Source organism: Motacilla alba, chromosome 3 (genome assembly GCF_015832195.1).
Source record: "Motacilla alba alba isolate MOTALB_02 chromosome 3, Motacilla_alba_V1.0_pri, whole genome shotgun sequence".
Classification (NCBI taxonomy): Eukaryota; Metazoa; Chordata; class Aves; order Passeriformes; family Motacillidae; genus Motacilla; species Motacilla alba.
In genome coordinates this window covers 46,529,508-46,552,053 of record NC_052018.1, presented here as the reverse complement: position 1 = coordinate 46,552,053, position 22,546 = coordinate 46,529,508, and the positions used below count along the sequence as shown (strand labels likewise).

General features: G+C 42.0%; 1 protein-coding gene across 7 annotated transcripts in view; it reads left to right on the top strand.

Moving 5' to 3' along the window:
• FYN (FYN proto-oncogene, Src family tyrosine kinase) overlaps nt 1-22,546 on the top strand; it is a 138,478-nt gene that overhangs the window by 62,563 nt on the left and 53,369 nt on the right. For 3 of the 7 annotated variants that reach the window (XM_038133626.1, XM_038133620.1, XM_038133622.1), the window contains one exon: nt 22,407-22,541. The exons of 2 other annotated variants lie outside the window; for them this stretch is intronic. The gene's annotated coding sequence lies outside the window, so the exon portion shown is untranslated. Of the gene's footprint in view, nt 1-22,404; nt 22,542-22,546 lie in introns of all 7 variants that reach the window. 2 more of the 7 variants (XM_038133627.1, XM_038133621.1) reach the window with 1 other exon arrangement.

The window sequence follows — 22,546 nt, the reverse complement described above, 5'->3', positions numbered from 1 at the left end:
ATGAGAAGTACAAACAACAATTTTTTAACTAGAATTTGGTTGTAGGGTCACAGATGAGCCACAGATCAGAGCATGAGTTCATTAGTCCATGAGATTTTGTGGTGACTTCCACAAAACTTTGTGACTTTACTCCAAAAGAGGGTAGGATCTATATGTAGTTTTCTTTTCAGTGGTAGTACTCATACTTGATCCTAAAAGTTATCCAGTGTTCTTCCTTACAAATTGGTTGAACTTTGTGTGGGATATGACAAAGTTCACAGGTGGAAGAGGAGAACTATTTGGAAATAGTGATGCTATGTAACACCAAGGAAAAAAGTTTATCAGCAGACTGGTGGTTGGATAGTTGTGTTCTAATTTCTGTTCAAAGATGCTTCAGCTGAGGCCAGCCTGGTCTCCATGGCTAACCTTAACAAGAGAGTACAGTTCAGGAGCAGCAAGGGGAAAGTGACAGAAGCATGCTTTTTAGAATCCTGGAATAATACTGGTTGGAAAAAACTGACACGAAACTGCCAAGAAACTTGTACAAACTGTTGTCTTGTCCAAACTCCCACTTGAAACAGGTCCTATTAGGTCAGGTTGCTCAGGGCCTTGATTTTCAAAATTCAGCTGGCTGGAAACTTTACAGCCCTTCTGGGCATCTGTTATGTCTGACCATCCTCAGAGGGGAAAAAGTGCTTTCTTCTTGCTTCTTGCTGTTGTTCGCTGTCCATCAGTGCGAACTCTGCATCTTCTCTGCCTGTGAGAGGGAAGTCTTGAAGAAGATCTCAGAATCAGGAAGGATCTCGAAATCAGGAGCCACAATGTGGCTCCATAGAAATTGGTGTCATGCAGATGCAGTAAACTTGCTAGTGGGGGAAAAAACCAAGTGACAATCTGGTTCACAGAGGTTCTACTTGGGCAATGTTTCTCAACCTATAGCTGACATTCAGACTCAAAGAGCTTGAGTGGCTCTTGACTTGGTTGAATTTTGAAATGTGGAAGAGGATTAGCTGACAAACTGATGCACCTGAAAACTGCCAGCTTTCCTCACTTGCCTATAGTGATGTAAGTCACTGAAAAGAGGCACTTCTCACTGCTGGGTTGTAAACATCCGGGAATTTTTTCAAGCCAGTCTGGAGTTGGGTTTGTGCTCCAGGATTTTGCTCTAAAATTTGTTTTCCTGCAGCCATTAAAATACATAAACAGAGTGCAAATTTCCTTTGTTTTCGCAGCTGCTCTTTTCACGCTTCCCACTTCAAACTAACTGCAACATCTTATTTTGAGGTAGAATAATAGGGGACCTTGATTTTCTCACATGTGAGGATCTCTGAAATATCTCTGACCCTACTATATGTTTGCCTATGGCATTACAAATTCACAGGGAGTTTAAAAATAATTGCAAAAAATGTAATGATAAGGAAACAGTTTTGCCCAGCCTCTGTCCCTAACCTACTGAATCCAAGAAGTCGTGGATATAAAGAGGACGTTTTGAATTTATCTTGACATGGCTCAGAGGCTCAGCAGTTATTTGTTCATCTTCTATCAAAGGTCATGCAGCCTCTAGATGAAAAACTCATAATGGATTTAAGATCTGATTAGAGACGTATACTTGAATGCTGGGAGGGGAATCTTGGCTGAATTTAAAACTCCCTCAGCTAAGCTGATGACAGTGTGAGAAGACCCTTCATTTGGTGAGATTTCTGTGAAGCAGCCTTGTGGATGCCAGAGCAGATATTCCTGTGGCACTGTAAGTTGGCCATGGCATATCATGGAACGGCCACCCTTCCACATCACAAGGAGTCACAAGAAGCCTGACTGATGTAGGACAGAAATCCTTGGGGTGATCTCTGTTGTATTTTTTCCCACAGTGCCACTGCTCTTTGCCAGTCCACTCTACCCTTGAAACTCTTGCCTTTCATAACATTTTTTTTTCCTAAGCATGACTTACACTTTGGGGTTCTGTCCCTATCCTTGCAGCTGGTTACAGCCATCAAGATCAGGGGAGGATAAGCTGTGAAGTGAATTGAGGGACTGCTGTACCATAAATCTGACCTGCATCTTTCTGCACCAGGTGTGCAACTGAGCATTCATTGATTTCCTATAGATTTCCTCTTCCCAGAAAAGCTGTGAATGCTTCAAACACAGGCCTTAATGTTGAATGTGTATGTCAGGGCCTGGGAGTCCATGACTCTTTTCCCTCCGAATTTAGACAGGGATACCTTCCCAAGTTGAGAGCTTTTTGATGTTTCAGCTGAAATCTAAGATTTGCTTCTATTTGCCCACTTCTCTGTAGACTAGAAGCACCTGCACGTCTTAAACAGTAGATTCAGTTATTATATCAGTAGCTCAGATATATCAAGGAAAATTTGGATTTCTGCTAATACACTCATCTGCTATTTTGTGGTTTTCCCCCCTATTAGAAGAGTCAGGTTTTTCTTCTCTCTTTATTAAGAAAAAAAAATAGCAGGTAATGGCTGCTTTGACTTTAATAAATTATATAAAAACAAATTTTATATATTTATATAAGAAATTATGTAAAATCAGCATCTTTATACATAGTAAATTTGTTTACCTTTAGAAAGGCTGTGATGCCCTGTGCTTTCCTGGGTGTCCAATTTGTATGGTACAATTATTTATATCCCTGATGTCTACCAAAAATGCTATTGCATTTCTCTTGGTAATTCTTCACACCTGTCAGGTTTCTGACAGAAAGTGTTGTAGACCAACTATGTATTATCTGTGCTCTCACTACAAAAGTAAGCTGCTGGGCCTTTTTCTTTATTACCTGTATTTTGCCATACCCACAGGAGGATTTTCTTGAGTCATTAGCTGTTCTCTGTAATTAGGGCTGACCTGGTGCATTTTGGCCCTACTTCTAGCAGCTTTTAGTTTTCTGAAGTCATTTATTTGGGCACTGATGTGCCCTAGTAGTGTTCTTCTGTTGCTTATCTTCATTATCCCTTCCTATGGGCTGAAGATTATCTTTCTCCTAGGAAGGAATGTGTGTGAAACGCTTGAACATTTTGATATATTTGGGGCTTACCAATATTTGCTATGCTATGATTGTAATTCCTTCCATTTTAGTCTGTTTCTCTTCTTCCAGTCTAATTCATTCAGAAGACGTGAATGTTGATGCTGCTAGGTGTAGTAAATGTTAAATCTGGTCCATAAGATTTCTGAGGAATGTGGTTTCTCCCTTGCCCAAAACTGCATGTGTCCAGTGCCAACCAGATTGGATTTAGTCTGCTCTCTGTGAAGCATTGTTATACTTGTGTTCACTTTATTAAATCAGATAACCCTACACAGCGAGGTTACGTTCCAGTCTCCTGCAGAATAGATGTTTGTGTCTCAGACTCTGTAATTTTCCTACATTTCAATGGTAATTCATTTAATATAGCTTTTTTCCCTTCTTGCCCCCCCACAACCTCCATGAAGTTTGAGGTCATCCAGTTGTTGGAATTACTCAACAAAAGAGAGTTGATCTGTGGGCCATCTATGTGGATATCTGTCCCGGTGTAGCCACTGGAAAAGAAATGGGGAAGGACAGGTAAAGCAGCAGGTGGAACAGAGCACTCCACACAAGAGAGCTGCATTTCCCAGCTCTCTTGGCTGGCTCAATGGCAAACATGCTTGCCGTGGGTCACAATTTTAAAGCAGCTTGAGTATCCATGATAGGGTTTAGCAAGTGCTAAATTGGTTGTGGGTGGGTTTTTTTTGGTTTTTTGGGGTTTTTTTAATCTAGATAATAAGCCTTCCAGTTGCTCTGTTAAAAGAAAAACATTACATTTTGAAAATTCAGATGTTGCATTAGGGAGTGTTACATCAATGTTGCTCTTTTCTGTGTGTACATTGGTGCAGTTGATACAAAAGCTCTTGTTCCATCACTTGGGCATGTTTCACACCCTTCCTCCCCTGCACAGAACTGGATGCAAACAGCTGCCTGATACAGGGCCATCCCAGCCTTCAGGAGCTCAGAATTAGCAGTGGAGCAGCCTTGGAGCTGTCTCGTGGCCAGCTCTGATCGCTCACAGTGTAACTGCAGCTTCAAGCAGGTGCCACCCAACTGGTCGTGGGATCCTGGAGTATTGTAGGTGGGATCTCCAGGGAATTTAGTTGCTAGGAAGCATCACCTCCTTAGTGAGCTCATGCAAATTAAGGTTTATTTTTTCAGAGGTTAGTAATTTAGTCATGTTTGGGAGTTTTCTGCAGAGATCAAAACACAAAGATTTTGCCTTGACACTTTGGATGTTTATGGTCCAAATCACGAAACCTCTCGAGCTGTTCAAGGAGAGACCAGAAGCTTTTCACATGAATAAACCACTCCAGTTTCCCATGCCTTGCTTCAGAATTAGCTTGAAAAATTTTGGCTGACGTCATGCCAAAAATCCAAAACAGCAACAAAGCAAGGGGGAAAAAAAGCCTCCCAGCAGACACCCAGCAAGGAAAATATTGCCAAACTTGGGTCTGTTTGTGCCAAGTTTATAATCAGGCAGCAACAGGGTCTTAGTAGGTAATGCTCTCAACCCACAGCTAATGAGCCCTGCAGTGTAGGGAGTGAGGAACACTGTAGAGAGAGCCTGTCTGCAAGACACAGATCATATCTGGGAATAAAAAGAAAAGAGAACATGATCTCTGGGCATCAGATAAGGCCATTTTTGTGGATATTACTCTTACTAAAGGAATAAGTGTTGTAATGACAAAGAGATCTATAGGTAGAGTATAAGGCATGTGGGCAGATGTAGATTTTCCTGACCTAAGTGTGCTGTATTTTGCAGTCCCAGCCACAGCACTGCTTTTCTTCCATATTCCTTTTATGAAATATAGGAGGAGGGAGATGGTTAAAGTAATTTTTCTCAACATTAATTCTGCCTCATCAATACTTCATGGATTTAATAGATTTTAGAGTTACAGTCATTTGGGAGACTTTTATCAGCCAGGTTCAGTGGATGTTGCTGAAACTAAGTGGAGGACAGAATGCATGTGTGTGATACAGGATGCTGTGGTATCAGGATTTAATTATTATGGGATTTGCTCAGGAGATTTCTCTGAGCTATTTGTGAAGCTTTATGTTGGGCACTAAATATATTGTGTATAGGCAAGTGATCTCTTCAATAAGAGTGTGGCATGGATCTCCAGGTACAAGTGTGTCTGTTTCCACCTCATAGCATTAGCACACTGCTCTAGTTCTTCATCTCTCATTACATCTGCCTCTCATTTAAATGCTCATCTGACACAAATGTAATGAAACTGCATATAAAGGATCATGAAGAGGAGGAGAGATCTCATTGCAGATTACCAAAGCTGAATATTTTTGGACATTGAGTTATTTATATTATCATTCTACTAAGCTCAAAGATAAAAGAAAGCCTTGGATGCAATCCAGAAAAATCAAGAACAGAAACTCGTGTAAAGATGATGCATTAATGCGTGTCTTGAGAATGCCTGCAGTGCTGTATCACAATACCCATTCCAAAATAAAAATTAAGATGGGTGGATCTTGAAGGCCAGTGCTCAGTGATGGGGGAGATTACTGCTTGAGGTGTCACACTCCATTGGCTGAGGTGGAAAGCTCTGTTAGGGAGTGTGCCACATCGTTCTGCAGCCGCCCTGCTAGCAATGGGCAACAATATTCCTGTGCTCTAAGGGGTCCTCTGCAGCCTCCACTGGTCTGGAATAGTCTGCTCTCCCCAAGACATATTATCAGGGAACTCACTAGTGGTGATTTTTAGAAAATATCCAGTGAGCTTAATTTCATGACAAGTTTGTGTTCGTGTTAGCTCTGAAAACCTCAGAGCTAACAGAGGTTTATACAACCTTCTCATAAATAGCATTTTGTCCTGGTGACCTTTATACCTGTTCAGCACCCACCTATAGGAGTCTACCTAATATAGAAAGTCATATTGCTGCTATTGTTTTTAAGAAGAAAAAATAATAAAAGATTCAACTGTGTAAATGTCATTCCTGCCCAGCCTGTTTAGTATTACAAGACAGGGAGAAGTCTGCTTTGAGATTTTCCCTCTGGCAAAAGCTTGAAAAGCCTTGAATATTGTGTGCATCCTTGACCATGTCATGCAATGCTGGTAGTGAAAAATACAAAATCCACTATCTCATTCTGCTAGGGTTTTGAATGCTGTGCTGAGTGCTGAGCACTAGTCTTCGTAATCTTACAAGGTGGTGTTGAATCCTGTAGCAACTTTTCAGGAAAGCTGTGACATAGCTGCCATGATGGAAACGTGATGGGATGGCTTGCATGACTGGAGTGATGCAATGGATGCTACAAGCTCTTCAGAAGGGACAGGAAAGGAGAGGAGGCTTTGTGTGTTAGGGACCTTTCAGACTGTGTAGAGCTGAGGATAGTGACAGTGAGGTGTGGAGCACCTGTCATATGAGGGGCAGCTGGGGGAGCTGGGGTTGTTCAGCCTTGAGAACGGGAGGCTCAGAGGGGACCTTATCACTCTCTGAAACCACCTGAAAGGAAGCTGTGACCAGGTGGGGATCGGCCTCTTCTTCCAGGCAACAAGCCATAGGATCAGAGGACACAGCCTTAAGCTGCACCAAGGGAGCTTTAGGTTGGACATTAGGAAGAATTTCTTCACAGAAAGGGTGATTGAGCATTGGAATGGGCTGGAGTCACAATCTCTGGTGGTGTTTAAGGAAAGACTGGATGTGGCACTTAGGGGCATGGTCTAGTTGACCATGGTAGGGCTTGAACATAGGTTGGACTTGAATTGATTCTGTGTGATTCTGTGATTCTGTGATTTCAGAGAGCACTGATTTACTGACATAAGTTTTGTGCTGTTACCTAATTGAACAGCATTTCTTACCTTAAATTTCGTTTTATGCAAAATCATGATAACTAAAGGTAGTGACTTTGCAGGCAGAAGGATAAAAATAGCACAAGACATTTTAGATTCTTTGTGAAATTATTAGTTAAAAATAGACATAGATGTTAAATAGGATGTGAAATGTTAACTACTTTGATCCCTGGTTAACAGACATTCCCATTCATGCAGTTAAGGTGCTACATAGAAAAAAGACTCTATGTGAACAAAACTTCAGTTGTACACTATGGAAACAGGATTTTGGGTCTTCTCTTGTCCTGTTTTGTTGTTTATCAAAAGTTAAAAGTTTGTCTTTTTCTTCAGTGGAAACTTACACCAAACTGAAGTACAGTATGCTTTAAGCTAGTGATTTCATCAGTCACCAGCATCTGTTACTGAGGGGTGCTGAGTCTGGCTGGCTGTAATTGGACAGAGTCATCAGTCTGGGGAAGTCCTCATTTTCCATTATATTTGTTGCTTGTGCGTGACACTTAAGAGTTTTTTTCCATTTTTTCCTCCTCTTCTAATTCCTCAATATTAGGGAATTAGTGTCTCTCTACATGCCATTTACTATCAAACATAATCCCCTTTTCCTCTATTTCCTTCCATTTACATCCTTTGATGAGAAATATCTAGGCCACTACATGTCTTTATTCTTGCCAGACAGAGGCTGATGAGAGATCTGTTACAGGAAATTCTGCTCTATCTATAGAGCAAGGTATTTCAAAATACATGCTTAGACATATAGAAAGCAGAGACTGACAGCTGATAGATGCTGTAGACTTCTCATTGTTTTCTACCATGGTCATTATGCCAAATGTGTCAAAACACAGGGAAAACAATTTGTATACAAGTGAAGGGGCATATTTTTTGGCAGGGAAGACAATGCAATATCCACTGTCCTAGTTCTAAGATACCCATTATGACCATTTTGGTATCTGCTAAATGCCTTTGTAGAAGTCCAAGATCACTCCATTTGCTTTTTTAAATGTTTTTTTCTCTTAAGTTTTGCCCTCTGACTGACTGTAATTACACAGGGAGGCTTAGTTTGAGTTTAACCACTGGCTTTCCTCTATGTCATTAGATAGTGTTGGGGGATTATCAGACACAGTTGTAAACTACAGTATATGTCTTCGTTTTCTTTTTTAGATTAGACTATTTATAAGCCAAGTGTTTCAGATGACAGAGAGAGAGCACTAATCAAATCTGACAAAGCAGAAGGACAGCCTGTGTTGAACTACAAGGCTGTTTGCAACAGCCTTTTGCTCAGCCCAAGGAAATAAGAGCATGCTGAAGACACAAGCTACATTACTAGTGTAAAACAGAATTCTCACATGTTGGTACTAACATGTTCACCATTTCTGTGTTAGTGCAGCATGTGCCTTCCATGTGTGTGTCACCCTGTACATCTGGTCTGGTGTTATCCAGACATCTAACATATCTTGCAGCAATGTGCAAAGAGGCTATGTATTACACAGCAGGCAAAAAGCAGCCCAGCTTGAAAACACTTCAGAAGGTGGATGGATGTTGGGAAGAGCTCTGAAGAAGGAGCTCTGTTTCCAGGCAGAGAGAGGAAGCACTGGAGCTGCTTGCTGTGCACAGCCAGTGGTCTTTGGGAAGAGCTCACGTTCATATCGGGTTTGTGAGTTTGCTTTACCATCCAGTTTAGGTCCCCTAACTTGCATCTGCTTTTATCCGTACTTCTCTGCATGTGTGATTTGGGTGAATGTATGTGAGACCTGAATTTTAAATTCTGTGGGACACAGACCTGTTACTCTGGTGTTGCAAGACCCCTTTTATAGCACTTCTAAGTTCACAGAAATCAAAAGAAAATTATGGGGTTTGATTTGAGGCATGTGTTTGAGAGAGCACTGAAAGTAATTTATGTTGCAAGGGTCTTCTAATTGCTGTATGAAGTATTTCTGTTAACATCAGTAGTTTCTATTACTGTATTAAACATTCCCCTGGTTGTGCTTCTGATTAAAGAAATAAATAATTCCTAAACTGTCACTTTTAACCACCTCTTTTTCTCTAAGAAAACTCTCAATACTATGAGAGTCCAGTACCATTCCAGGCCACCATCCTGCTTCAGTAGGAGCTGTAAGAGTGCTGCTGGGTGGAGAATTATTGTGTCAAGTTACCAACACTGTTCCGCTTCCACTGTAACCAGCAATTCTCAGGGTATTTTTTTTGCCCAGAATATTTCTCCTCTTTTTGAAGCTACTCATGAATGTAGTCAATGGCTTGCTATGCTCTTCTGAATCTCTTATGTCTGGGATAAATTCCAGGATTTTTATGGTGTGACTTTAGGCTCCACAGGGCTGGAGATCCTTTTACTTGTCACCCAGACAGGAGCTCTCCTTAACTATTTAACGCAAGAAAATAAAAGAAAAACAAACAAACAAACAAAACAACAACAAAAATGTAAAAGTACAATAAAAAATACAAAACCATTTTTGTGTTCCAGGCTGGAGGAAGAAGACACCCTAGGCACGCCTGGCAATTAGTTGTGTATTTTCTTCAGGTTTTTAACCAGCTCTCATAGAAATGTGGTTTTTGATGGACAGCTCTCTAATGATAGTGGACAGTCAGAGCAGCAAATTTAATATGGTCTGCAAGTCAGGGATGGTTGAAGTACCAGAAAACTGTGAAAGTCTGAGAGAAATGCCCTTGGAGCTTGCTTTGTCTGCTCACAACTTGCCCTTTCTTGTATTTAACCAGTTTGAGTCAAGGTTGTCTGCTCTAGGCTCCTCTGTGTCAGTGGAATGGGGGAGTGTGAAGGGAGCTGATTTTTAAAAATCTTTTTTTTTTTAATTTTATTTTTAACCCAGAACACATGAGCAAAACAACAGGCTGTATGCCAGTTGAAATCATGGTGGCTGATGCAAAGTGTCAAAGTAGCTGTTGGTGCTGTCAGAAATCTGTTCTTGGTTAGTTTGGCAAGACATAAACTAGTAAGTGACTCTCCAGAGGTATTTCTGTGATTATGTGGCAGGTAATGACACATTTACTGTGTTAACAAGCTTAACTGTAGCTTGCTTGGCATGTCCAGCAACCTCCAATTAAAATTTAATTTACAGAAATAATTCCTTCTGATATTCCATGCTAGTACTCTGCAAGAGTCTGGAAACATCTAAGCCATCCTAATCCATTTGTTAAATTTTATAGGTGTTGCTTATCTTATGATTAAACAAAATCTTGAGAAATAGGATTCTTCAATGAAGCCCAGTTAAATCTTTTGCAAGGACTGCTAAAGCTTGCAAGTAGAAGAAACTGACACTGCAGATAATTTAAATCTGTATTATCTCATCAGTGGGTAATTTCCAAACCCCACTTATTATGTAAATATATTCAGTAACCAGAAGAAAGATTAAGTTTGTGAGAAATCATACTTTTATGTGCTGTAAGTCATCTCACCTGTGTTATGTTTGTTCTGGGTGAAAAACAGTGTCTGACTGTGACTGGGAGCCTCTCCAGGGATCTCATCCTCAAAACTGCAATGCTGTGATTTACAGGAACAACCTTGTGATGCTTCTTGAACCTTTTGGAGCTTCCTGTTTCTTCCTTATTCTTTCCAGGACTAATGTAATTTTAGCTACTTCTTAGCAATTAGATTAGGCACAGGCAATTTCCTTGTAAGATTGCCTGAGCAGGTTCTTCCATAAACTGTAATAAACTTGTTGTGGCTCAGCGAGGCTTGGCAGAAAAATTAAACTGGACTTCAGTGCCACAAATAGGTAGGTAGTTAAAAACCACAGATCTCCTCAGGTGCTTGTTTGAGTTTCTATAAACATAGTCTCTGTCATGGCCATATGTGCCTTCTATTTATGGTTTCTGCTGCAGTCTATGCACCATTCACTCTGGAAAATCATGTTTCAAGTACATTGGACAATAAAGCCCTTGCACCTCTTATCCCTCAAATGTCCCAACATTAGAGGGTTTCAGTTTGTGCCATGTGTGTCTTTGGTGTTTGTTTTAGAATAATACTATTTAAAAACAATACCCTTCAATGTTCAGGGACCTTTAGACAGAGGAAAGAGAGCAGATAAACATTTCATAAAAATCAAGACTCCCCTTTGTGAGCATCTTTCCAAATACTATACAAACCTGACAATTTCTTTTTCATGCAAGGGCTGTATTGATTTTGTGCAGCATGACACATTCTGCTAGGTCTTTGTGTAAAAGAAACTGTGCTAACCTCCTGCCTCTTCCCCTATCAACCTCATCACTTTCTGACTGCATGTGTCTAGTGCCCCTGCAGCCACCCCCATAAACACAAATGCCCCTTTAACCATCATTTCTCAAGCATTTTCCTCTTCGTTCCAGAGAGCACAGAGAAAGCAGAGTGTCCCTGTTCACACAGAGACATACCATTACATTTCCAGCCAGTAGTCTGATTGCTAAAAAGAAAAAAACCTCACCCATGGGCAATTAGTACTGTGTGTGTAGTTAATCGATTTAAAATTAAATGCCACTGGTGCTGCTGAAAGGTCGTGCTAGGTTTTGTTATTGCTTTGAAAAAAATCTGGTTTAGTGAAGATGTCTCTGAGAAGGAATATTGGTTCTTTGTGCACTGCCTGTGATAAAAGAGAAGCTGGGGGTGCAGTTTCCACAAAGGATGCTGTAAATTTTATTATCACCTAGATCGTGGGGTTTCTTTCATTTTAAGAGAGAAGCCCTCCAATGTAAGGAAGTGGCTGTATCTTCCTACAGCAGAAGAAACTTGTGTGGCAGCGGTCTGGTGGGTGAGATAGGAACCTCATCTCCTGCTTCCTAGGCCATCATCCTCATCATTAGATGATTCTGCCTCCCAGGCAGACTGATTACTTCATATTTTCATTCATTAATGATTTATCAGACAGCTCCTCCCCTAAAGGCTCATCTCCTCTGTTATACTCACAGCCCACACACAACCAGCAACATGTAGCTGCCAGCTGGCACTCTGGCTTTGGGAGAGCAAGCTGCTGGTAGCCCTTTCCACATCTCCTGCTGCCCTCTCCTCCCCTCCCTTCCCAGCTGCTCAGCTCACCTGCCTGCTCGTGTGTGGCTTCTTAGACTGCACCAAAGCCATGAAATGCCCCTATGCCATCCCTCCAATCTGGTTGTTTAATGTGCTTTTCATAAGTATTTTTTGAATTATAAAAAAAAATAGAAAGAGAGATGAGGTGACCCCGCCTGTAATGCAGCCACACTTGTGTCTTTGTTACAGAAAGAGAGGCCTCTCATTTTGGTGAGAGGATTTGCTCAGTGGTGACTTAGATTTTAGCAGAGAAGTGGGAGTGCTGGGGAGAGACTGAGCGAGCTGTGTCTGTGAGCAGGAAGGTGTGGGTTGGCAACAGTTTCAGGTTTTGCTATCAGGTGCTTGGCACAACAGTTCTGTTGAAATCCCTCTCCAGTTGTGAGAGAGTGTGAGAGAGTGATTTTTATCACGTTGCTAAAGATTAACTCTATCCTTGTTCTCTGTTCTGCTCCCAGGAATCAGGCATGCTCTGAGGTCTGGGAAAGAGAGTCCAAATGAATTCTCATGATGAAAGGGGGGAAAATCCAGAATTGTTTGCAACTGTCCAACTTGTCCTCTGCAGGCAAGTGGTTACTGAGAGCAGTGGGAACAAGAGCTGCAGGACAGGAAGAAAAAAATATATAAGCTGGAAGGAAAAGAATAAATGAAACTCCCTTGAGTAATTTATACATGAATATATAACTTTGGAGTGCTTAATCTACTCTTGGCAAGTGGTGACTGATAACTAATTTCCTCTCTTACTTCTCCCACACCCTCCCAGCATCTTCAGAAAGGACATGTGACAGGAATAATAAATCTCATTATTTTAACGGACTAAAATGGAAATTATGGATTAAAAGTGCTATGGATGCCTCAGTAGAGAGAAACTGACTGTTCCTATGATGCCTAAAGTATATTTTCATTTGCACTGTTTTTGAGATCTTTCTGATTTATTCAGGGCTCTCCACTTACCTCTTTGGCACAACACTTTAAAGTAAACCAGCGTTAAAGGCATCAGCATCCAATTGAGCAGCTCTTTTGCTCCTACTGCTTGAGGGTAGCTAGAGCTACTCTAGCTAGACACTGCTCAGGCTTTGGAGAAGCCTAGATCTAAATCTATATTGGATTATCTTTTACTCTAGGTATCTGAGTTGGAAATTTGTGCTATTATTTTATGCAGGGAGATGGAAGGTGAAGGGGAGTTCAGGCTGACACACAGTGATGCTGCAAGACTGATCAGTTTGGATGGCTTTTGCTTTGGAGCAGAGAGAGGTGTGTGAGAACAGTAGCTGGTTGTGTTCTTTGTGCAGCCAGGTGTCTGAAAAAACAGTGTCAGCTCTGAGGGTGTAGCAACTCTTGCTGCTCCATGTCAGAGGAGGCTTCAGGGCTCTCACAGAGAGGGTGGAAGACCATGGCAAGGCTCTGCTCATACAGGCTGAGGGGAAAGTGCATTGTACGTGACTCAGGTCAGAACAGGGGGAAAAACAAAAACAACAGCAAGTAACTTATTTCAAGGGGTAGTTTGTGAGCAGAGCAGGGACTTGGGACATGGCTCTTGCAAGCCTCTAGACCAAGGACACAGCCCACTGCTTGCTGTGAGATTAGTGCACCCCAGAACTGGGGATGAGGCTGGCAGCTTAGATGGGTAAAGCACTTCATGCGTTAGCAGGTGTGTCAAAGCTTCTTCCAGGTCTCTCAGTAAAACCTGTCAAACCTGGCACACGACTGCCAACAGAGCTGAGGGCTTCTTGCCTGAGGAGATTTCCATCAGAAAGCTGAGTGTAAATTTACAGCACCTGACTACTTCATTCTCTGTTTTCTGGGTGTGGGTTGTGTTACCTTGTGCATAGGATGCATTAACTGTGCAAGAAGTTGCTGTAGTGCAAAGAGTATGCACTGAAATTCCACCTAGAGCTAATTGTCTGAGGTAAAGCACAGTTCACCAAGCAGTTGTTTGGTTTTTCCTTGCATCCCATCTCTTAGCTTTACCCCTTGGATTGGAGCACAGGACATAAAAAAGAGGGAATCTGAGCCACACCTTTTTCCCTGCAAAATGTGTACTACACTTTTGTTACCTTACTGAATTGTTGCATTTGTCTCTATCTTGTAAAAGGAGTGAGAAGAGGATTTTTGTAAGTGAAGCAGGTCTTCACATGACCTGGCAGAATCACAAACTGCTGCAGTTAAAAAGGGTGTCTGGAAATCATCTACTCCAACCTTCTGCTCAAACTAGGGTGAACTTAAAGTTGGTGTCTCAGAGTCATATCCAGGTGGGGTTAGGATATCTCCAGCAATGGAGACTCCACAGCCTCTCTGGGCAACCTGTGCCAGTGTTCAGCACCCTCACAGTACAAGAGGGTTTTCTTCATGTTTAAACAGCATTTCCTGTACTTTAATTTGTGTCCATCACCAGTTACTGGAAACCACTGCAAGGTTTTGCCTTGTCTCATTTACTGCCCTCCATGAGGTATTTATACACATTAAAAAGCCTCCTCTTCTCCAGGCTGAAGAGCCTCAGCTTTCTCAGCCCTTCCTTATAGGATGGATGGTCTAAAATCTTAACCATCTTTTGTGGCCCTTTTACTGGATCTGCTCAAATAAGTTCATATCTCTTCTGTACAAGGGAGCCCCAAATGTTCAGGGATCCCTAAATTGAATCCAGCACTCCAGTCATGTCTTATCAGTGCTGAATACAGGGGAAGGATCATATTTCTCAACCTGCTGGAAGTGCTTTTTCTGATGCAAGCCAGGAAGCTGATGGCCACCTTTGCCATGCCATAAGGGAGCATTGTTGGATTGTGTTCAACTTAGTTTCCACTGGAACACTCAGATTTTCTCCTGCAGTGCTGCTTTCAAGCTGGTCAGTCCTGGATTGCCTGAACCCTGCTGATCTAGGTTGGCATTTTCAGCTATTTCTCGTGTTTAATGTGTCTGTGGCAGCTATTTCTTTGTGCAGACTATTTGGTCATTTTACATAATTACACTGTTGAACTAATTAAACTTTCATCCTGAAATCATGTCCTGTGGAAAGCACTTCACAAAACAGGGCTCAGTGAGGCTTGCACCAAAATGGAACCTGTAACCCACCTAACATATTGGGGTTTATTTCCTCCCTTTTTCTCACGCTTAAATGTAAAATAAGCATTATACTGAAGGAACCAGGCAAAGGCTAATTTGCCTCATTTGAATGTGAAAAGGAGCCCACATCCTTCCTGTGCCCTGCAAAGAATGCAGAAAGACTTTACAGAGAAAACAGATGTACTAATATGTATCACTTGTTGGGGGCAGGGGGAATCCAGGGTGCTGCCATCACAGCAGTGCTGAATTTGCAAGAAAACAAAAGCACCAGCATAGAAAATATAGTTCTGGGAAGCTGACAAGGTTGGGACTCTTTTCTTTTGCTTATATTTATGCTCCTGGCATCTGAAAAAATATAGATACAAACGGAAACATGGAGCCTTATTTTTCATGCTTCATCTTTGGGGAAGATGGTTAAGTGCCCAAATGCAAACAAAAAGCAGAGGCCCCAGCCCAGCCATAGGGAAATCTACTGCATTCCAGAGACAGTATAGCCTCGCCAGAAGAATACAGTACTGACATCATATACAAAATAAATATAACTTTTGGAAGTATCCCTTGATTTCATTTGTGTTTTAAATACCTCTCTAACGTGTAAATATGAAAGAGTTTGTCCTCTTAGCTCACAAAAAATGCAGGATACAGTGGGGAGTTTTAATGGTCTGATGGTTTTCAACAGAGAGATAGAGAACAAATGAACTCAGATGTTATTTCTACAGCTATTTAGAGTTCTGTCCTTTCCTGACCCATCTGTTTATCCCTTTCCAAGAACTTTGGCATTGAGCAGTCAGCACTGACTGGTCAGCTTGTGAATTCGCTGGTGTTCATAACTTACCAAATTCAACAACTTGCCTGATACAGATTTGGCCCTGTAGCAGTATAGAGTTTCTTGCCAGCTTTTAGCTTGCAGACTGGAGGCAGTAGCATGTGGCAATTTATTATTTATTATATACGTGTATTGTCAGTCCCAGTAACAAACAAGAGAATGCTTTAAAGTTTTCTCTTAAAAGGCTACCTCAGACTTCCTAAATTAAAAACTGGTTTTCCAAAAGCAGAGAAGTGAAGTGTAGCAGTTACTCAGATGTCTTTGTTCAGCAGTGGTAGCTGAGTAACATCCATGGGTAGGTGCAGTGCTTAGTGAAGATGTTGTGTTCTTTTCCCTTAATGCAGCACAATGGACATTTTCTTACAGTCTGAGGTTCACTTCAAATTGACATTTCCTGTTCTTTCTGCTGTTTGCAACTTTGGAAAGTATTCTTTATTCACAGGAGTTTTAAATCTATAGCACTGGCATACAAATATCCGGCCGTGGATAAGACAGGCTCAATAACCTCAAAAAGAGAAATTTAAGCCCACTCACGTAGATGAACGTGAATGGAGCACCACAGCTTGAGGTGTTTGAGCTGCAGCTTAAGAGCTGGCTTGTTTTGTACGATCAGGGTAAATAAAATCTTGGCCTTGAACTGGTATCTGTGTATTGGAACAAACATCTCAATGCAGCACACTGCAGAAGGAAGGAAGCAGAAGAGAAATTAGATCACTTTCCTGCATTATTTCTTGTAAGTGTAGTCTTCTTACGTATGGAACACACATTTCCTGTTGTAAAAATATTGTAACAGCCTGCAGTAGACAAACAACAAATAATTTGCTGTCGCTGAAAACTGGAGTCAGAGGAGCAGGTTTAGAGGGAAGTATTGGAAGACTGCAGATGATTGGATCTCTCAGGCTCTGAAAAGACAGTGAGCGTGAACTACATAACCACTGCTGTGGTTGTCCTAACAAGCACAGCTTTACGGTGTGGAAGAAATAATAGACTGACTCTTCACACAAATGGCAGTGTAAAGGTATGAGTGCATTTGGTTCTTGCTTTTTGTTTTGTGTCATCTGTGCATTTAGACAGAACCATGTGAGCATCTTAATCCCCCCTTCTTCATGTGCCTTTATCCTGGAGAGTATGGGCTTCCTTTATCTCTGCCTACAGTGGTATGGGTTTGTACCCATATTCCACATGTTCTCTTACAGCACCAGTAAGTCCCAGCTGCATGAACTGTACCAGCTGCTTTGTGATAGGAATCATGGAGGTGAGAATCCAGTTCCGTAACAGAATCACCAATCACAGAACTGTTTGCATTGGAAGAACTTTTAAAGTTCACCTACTCCAGCACTCTTGCCCTGGACAGGGAAACCTGCCACTAGACCATGTTACTCAAAGCCCCATCCAACTGACATCAAACATTTCCAGCAAGGGGACACCTGCAACTTCTCCAGGCAGTCTGTTTCAGTGTCTCACCATCCTCATTGTAAGACATTTCCTCCCATATCCAGTTTAAATTTACCCTTTTTTCAGTTGAAAACTGAATTTTTTTTAAAAAAGTCACTGTAGGTCCTAGTAAAGAGTTTCTCTTCATGTTTCTTGCAAGTTTCCTTTAAAAGTGTTCTAAGGTCTTCCTGGACTCTTCTCCATGCTGAACAACCCCAGTTCTCTCAGCCTGTCTACATAGGAGAGGTGTTCCGTCCCTCTAATCATCTTCATGGCCCTCCTTTGGACTTGTTCCAACAAGTCCAAGGTCTGGGGATCCCAGAGCTGGATGCAGAACCTCTGGTGGGATCCCACAAGAGCAGAGTAAACAGAACAGAATCACCTCCCTTGACCTGCTGGCCACACAGCTTTTGATGCAGCCCAGGATTCAGCTGGTTTTCTGGGCTGGAGTCCCTTGTTGCCAGCTCATATCAAATTTTTCATCCACCTGTACCCCCAAGTACTTCTCCACAGGGCTTCTTTCAGTTCCTTCATCCCCCAGTGTACACAGATGCTGGTGATTGCCCTGACCCAGGTGCAGGACCTTGCACTTGGCCTTGGAGAATTTCGCAGGGTTTGCATAATCCCACCTCTCAAGCCTGTCAAGGTCCCTCTGGATGACCTCCCTTCCCTCCAGTGTGTCAGTGGCACCACTCAGCTCAGTGTCATCCCCAAGCTTGCCGAGGGTGCACTCAATCTCAATGCCTGTGCCATTAATAAAAATCTTGAACAAGGCTTAGATGAGATAAGAGGAAGAAATTCTTTACTGTGGGGGTGGTGAGGTACTGGAACAGGTTGCCTGGCGAAGTTGTGGATGCCCCATCCCTGGAAGTGTTCAAAGCAAGGATGGGTGGGGTTTTGAGTAACCTGATCTCATGCAAGGTGTGCCTGCCCATGGCAAGAGGTTGGAACAAGATGGTCTTAAAGGTCCCTTCCAACCCAGACCACTCTATGATTTTATGACTAAATTGTATATAATTCCTGATGATTGGTGGCGTTAAAATCCTTATTGCCTGAGCCTTGTGATGCTTATGCAGGTCCCAGCATAGAGTAAAAGATTCTGCGGCTTCTGATGCTCAGCCAAACTGTGGACCGCAACTTGTGGCCACAGTCTGGGGGCAGGTCACATAAAGAGCAGTAGACAAAGGACCAAAGTCTGCTTCCACTTTGTGTAGGGGTGGTTCAATGTTCCACATCAAGTAGCTTCAGTGGCTATTGCACATGATCACTCTTCTCTCAGACTACACTTCCTACGGAAAGTTACCATTAAAAATGGTAATCTTTATCTGTCTCTCAGTCGTGGTCAGGTAACAGATGCAGGCTTTTATTGTGGTAGAGTGACCCACACAAGTAGCTGCAGAAGAGCAAAATGAGAATCCTCACAAGACTTTCTCTTCCTGGAAACACTCCAGGCACACAGAAAGGGGAAGCCTTAAGTATCTCATCTGTTTTTTGTGTTAAACCATTGCAGACAATCTTTCTGTATGGACTGATGGGGGAGGAGCTGGAGGACTGGGAGAAAAGAAAAACTGTAAATAGCAGAGCTGGGAGCCTTTCTTAGGAGAAGCAGTAAAAGGGAGAGGAGGAAATGAGCTTGAGATCTGCTTTTTTTGTTTGGTTTTTATTGTATAAAGTTGAGGGATCAGCCACATTCAACCCTGGTATTTTCCCTGGTGAGTTCTGAAAAACTGTATCATTGATGTGTGGGTCTTCCTCTTTTTATAGAAGTCATTTCAGGAGCAGCATCACCAGGTGGAGAAGAAAATCTTTAGCTCAGTATTTTCTTCTCAGGATAGACATTGTAGAATCCTTAATCTGGTTTCCTACCATAATTCATCTTTCTTATGGAAAAAATATCCCCAGCTTCTCTTCTTGTTTTCCCTGTGCAGAAAAATGTCAGTGTTGTCTCAATGTTCTCTGACTTCAAACTATGCAGCCCCAGAGCATGCTAGAGCTTGGATATTTAAGTGAGTGGCAAGGCAGGAAGGTATAGTCCTGACAATTATATTGAGAGCAGGTCCATGCAGCCCCCTAAATTTTAGAGGCATGTGAGAAAGAGAAGAATGCTTTACATTAAGTAGAGGGAACTATATTAGGAACTCTTTTGAATGTACTGTGGCCATAAAGGACTGCATTAGGCTGTTCATGGGGTTTTAAATTAATACTTCCTATAGGACAGATGTTTCATGCATGTTATGTGCAAAGAGGCAATTATATACACAAGTCGTGTGAATTTAAGCTATGAATGAAATGCTGTGTGTACATATAAATGCTACTTTAGGAACATTTTCCTGGGTTCTCCCTTTCTTAGCATGTATCAGTATTGCTGCTGGGAGGTGGGCATGTTGTTTGGCTGGGGTTTGGGTTGTGCTTTGTTTCCTCTCATTGTTTTCTTCAGTGAGGAAAGGAGATTGGATAAAACTCTTTTCTGGTCTCTGTTGACATCAGCACATTCGATCTGCCTGCGTCCAAAAGAATTATGTCAAAGCAATTGCCTGCATTTGTTTCTTAGCGTGTTCTCCAGCAGCACTGTCGCTCGAGGGTCAGACTGGAATACATTAAACTGGAATTGGGGCAGAAACTGCAGCCAGCCTCAGGTCAATGATGCCTCTTGAGATTTGTGAAAGTGACACTTCTGGGGTTCATTGCATTAAATTCCATAGCATTTCTGTGTCTAGTCTGGGTGAATTACAAAGGCAGATGGGATGGTTAGTTTCACATTCTCCTATTTAATTCTGTGTCTGTGTGTCTAGAATAAAAGGAAAAGCCTTGCATCTGAATTATTTTGCAATATTTCAAAAAATAAGATTTTTTTTTTAAATCCAAGTGTTAAAGCTCTTTGCTTCTATGTAGTTTTTATCATTTATAGTCAGGAAGATTATCACAGTTACTTAATCTGTAAAATTCTATTTCTGGAGTCTGGCCTATGTGATCCTTGATACATCTTTTGACAGAAGCCTTTACAAGCTTTAGAAACACAGTTTCATGTCTGTTTAACAGAACATCTTCATCTGGTAGGATGTAGCTGGAGTTGTGCCAGAGGGAAAGGGGGAAAAATGTATCCAGGAGGACAGAAAGTATAAAGATGCTAAAATGCACAATTCAAACTGTACTTTTGCAGGCTCAGATTCATCTTTTATTAGTAGCTCTGAAACCTTGTCCTCAATCAGCTTTCCCTAAACTTCTGCTCTGCTCTGTTAGTGACTAAGGAGTTGCCAATCACAGTTTTGAGCTGACTGTTGACAGGAACTGTTGATAGGAATGCTGGATATAGCAGAGCTGAAGCGCTGGGGTGTGTGTGAATGCATGTACCCATACACACACTTACACACCACATTTGGACAGGCCTTTTTCCTCCCTAAAATTTTTACAAACTTCCTTGATGCGATTCACTCTGCAGAAGCTTTGTACTACATGTTTTCTGAAGACAGGATCTTTCTTTTATGTTTGTGACATATGAGCAAGATTTTACTATGCTGTGCACGCTGTGTTTTAGCAGGCATCACTTACTGAGCGTAACCAAAAGTTTGAAAAACACTTTTTTTCCACCTGTTGAACATAAAAATAACTGTAGAACCATAATTAAATTTAATTAGATGTTTGTATGAAATAACGCCTTCTAAATCTCTGGAGTGGCATATGTGAACTAGTCCTTAGTTCAAGTAATTGAGATTATTTTATCTGTTTTATTTTCAGAATTTACACTTCAGCATTCAGTCATAAATGGGTTCATTCCAGGAGCTTAAAATGAGATGATGCCAGCAACTGGCACAAATCAAACACTTCCAGCCTTCCCACTCCTGTACATTGATAGGATTAATACTTTCTGGCCAAAGGCCCAGGTTAAGACAGACAGCACGCACAAAAGCTTGTGCTGCCTCTTTAAAAAACACCAAATTTAAATATTGGCAGGCTGTGAGATGAAGCAAATTCAGTCACCAGGGCCCCACAGCTAAACACATGGTCCTCAGGAACCCAAATGCCCAACCCCAGCCTTGGGACAGATAGCCAAAAGCTTTCTTGGCAACACCCAGTTCCCTCGGCATGCAGAAAGGGAAGGAGGAGCCAGGTAGATGCCCTGAGTGACCTGGGAGGTTCCTGCAGGAGTAGTGCTCACATCCATTCATTCTGCATAAAGGATTTCCATGAACAAGGCAGCTACTCCACCGGTTCATCCTAAAAGGGTGAATTTGGGAGAGGAAATACCAATGAGGTATGGAGGACTCTTTTCCACAGCATAATTCTCTGAGGTCACCTTCTGTGGCCGGGTGCTGCTGGGATGAGATCCCAGCCAGATGCCCGGGACAAGGTCCCAGTGGCATGCAGCAGATGGAGTGAATTGCTGAAACAAGGAGTCACCGGTGCTTTCTCAGTGGCAGAGTTGTAACAACACCCATCGGTTTCCTAAAAGTGGTTTCCTTGGCATCTCAGTGTGAGGAGCTTTGTACAGTGAGGTTTTGTGTGCAGCCAGGTGCTGGGAATTGAGAGAGGCTGCCCACGGATCCTGCAGAAGATGGACAGTTGGGTGTCATCTGTACTTAAATGGCACCTCATCCCCTTTGGGGTTTCCCCGGAGATGTTTTGTAAGCTGTGAGCAGGAAGGTTGCTAGGATTCATACCCTGCAAGGAGAAGGAGAGTTTCTTGGTGGCAGCAGAGCACAGTGTGGTGCAGTGACCACTCATCTCACCTGCAGGAGCTCCTGCTTTGTAGCAATTAACCCAAGCCATGTGGGCACGCATCCTTTTTGAATCAAGCGTGGTTCCTTTCACAACTTTGCAGAGGTGGGCAGTACCTTATAAACTGTGATACAAAGGGTTAATTACTGGTTAATTTGCTATAACACATCATTGCTGAACAAGCAGAACAAACTTGCCTGTTCACAGCCTGGATTGGAATAATTTTCATTTCAGTCCCGATGTAATTTCTGCCTTTGCTAGATCAGAGTGTGCTGTTATCAAATTTATTCAGTGTAAGGATACTTCTATACCATGAAAAAAAAAACCAACAAAATTCCCTCTAAGATTTTTGTTTATAATTAAGCCTTCTGTAGCCCACTGTTTTCAATTATTTAATTTCTCTTCCCTGAACACTCTGCCAGTTTTTCCAAGTTTTTTTGTAAAATGGAGCAGCAGAACCTGATACGTTATTCACGGAACAGAGGAACAAGAACCAAATACAGTGTCACCGTAACCTACCTACTCATCTTTTGATTTTCATTTGTTTGTAGAGCTGAGGCTTGCATTAGCCCTTTTGGCCACAGCCTTGCGTGGGGAATTCATGTCGAGCTGATTGCTTCCCAGGACCCTGGGTCTCACATTCAGTCTCTGCTTCGGAGGATAGAGTCCTCTCTCTCCCTCTCATCCTGTAAG